The sequence below is a fragment of the Camelus bactrianus genome, chromosome X, assembly GCF_048773025.1.
Source record: "Camelus bactrianus isolate YW-2024 breed Bactrian camel chromosome X, ASM4877302v1, whole genome shotgun sequence".
NCBI lineage: Eukaryota > Metazoa > Chordata > Mammalia > Artiodactyla > Camelidae > Camelus > Camelus bactrianus.
The window spans coordinates 66,929,268-66,930,761 of record NC_133575.1 but is presented as its reverse complement, the minus strand read 5'-3'; the positions used below and the strand labels follow the sequence as shown (position 1 = coordinate 66,930,761).

The following is a 1,494-nucleotide window of genomic DNA, read 5'->3' as shown; positions in this document are numbered from 1 at the left end:
ATTTTTCTCCATAAAATTAAACAGTGCAGAATAGGGTTTGGGATATAGTTTAATCACTTTTGTTTCTCTTAAAATCAAAATTTTATTTGCAATACGCAATTAAAAGGCAATTTTCTCCCTTCACACCACATGCAGACATTAAATCTAAGGTTTTAAAAATATCCACAACCTATAAGAAAAGTACTTTTAAATGGGTAAACAGAAGCAAAATACCAAAGTTTAGTGTGCGAAGAGTAGATATAAACAACCAAGAAAAGAGTAGATCATTGGTTTTGAATTTATGAATAACCCCAAATAAGTTACAAAGTTTTTCAACCTGTACAAATAAAAAGGGTGTTCTTTCCAAAGTTTGGACATATGCATTGTACATCCCCCTCAATAAGTATATGAACTGGGTTTTAAAGAATGTTGCCAATATTAAGTTCTTCCATACCTAAAATTAATTAGAGGGTAGCAATAGTACAGTGTCTCAACTCTCAAAACATAGTTATGATCCATCATGAGTTGCGGTGGTTCTTTTATCTGAGAAAAAGCTTTTCACAAGAAATACCTGCCCTATGCTAGCCACCAGAAAAATGAGGGCTTCTACTGACCAATAGGTCACTCTTGTATTTAGATCCTTGGCTGGCTTAGGCCTTGAGGTTCTTTCTCTCAAACGGAACTGAGTCTGATAGTCAGTGATAGGCTACAAGATCTTCCTGAATTCAAACACAGCCAGATTCCATCTGGGTAAGAGCACTGACTCGGTTCTCACTAGGAAACAAAGGTGGGTCTTTTCCAACTTGAAAATCAAAATACATGGTTTTATGGATGAAAGCAGAATATTCATTGCTGAAGAAAAATCTGTATGGCCCATTTTTGGAAGCTGTTTCTTTATCCTTTTGTACAACACACTGCCACCAGGATCTTCTGATTGACTGTCTACATCAGTGACCACCAATAATCACCTGGAACTGAAGGATGCATTTGGTGATCTGTGTAATGTCCTAGTAGAAGCACTGCTATGCATTGCCTGGCAGTTCGAAGGTGATCTCAGAGGCACCACCAGACTGGCAGCAGCAGCAGCAGCAGTGCCAGCAGCCTGCATCCCCAAAAGCGTGTGGCGGCATCCCAGCACTGCACTGACTCCGTCTGTGGCATCCCAAGATGATAGGCAGCTGCCTCAACAGAGCTGTGGAGAGATGGGGTTCAGGTCTGTGCCAACTCACCGCATAGCAGGCCTCTGTCCCTGTTGCCCAGCAAAGACACTCTGCAGAGTTGCTCTGAGCCTCATTGAGATTCAGGATGAGGAGCCATCCACTGGGTGCTGATAAGGGGTGCTGAGTGACCAGTCCCCAGGGCCAGGAATGACCTGGGGAGCAAGACTCCTGAGTTCTTAAAATAGATGCCTGATGTCCCCAAACTTATACTGACAATCTGTACTCTATTTAGGAAACCTAAAGGAAAACCATTTGTCAGTGAAGTCTGCTGAAACACAGAATACTGTAAGGAATT

General features: G+C 41.7%; 1 pseudogene; it reads right to left on the bottom strand.

Moving 5' to 3' along the window:
- Positions 1 to 487: 487 nt before the first annotated feature.
- On the bottom strand, positions 488 to 1,140 carry LOC105064756 (transmembrane emp24 domain-containing protein 7-like; annotated as a pseudogene).
- Between the last annotated feature and the right edge of the window lie 354 nt (positions 1,141 to 1,494).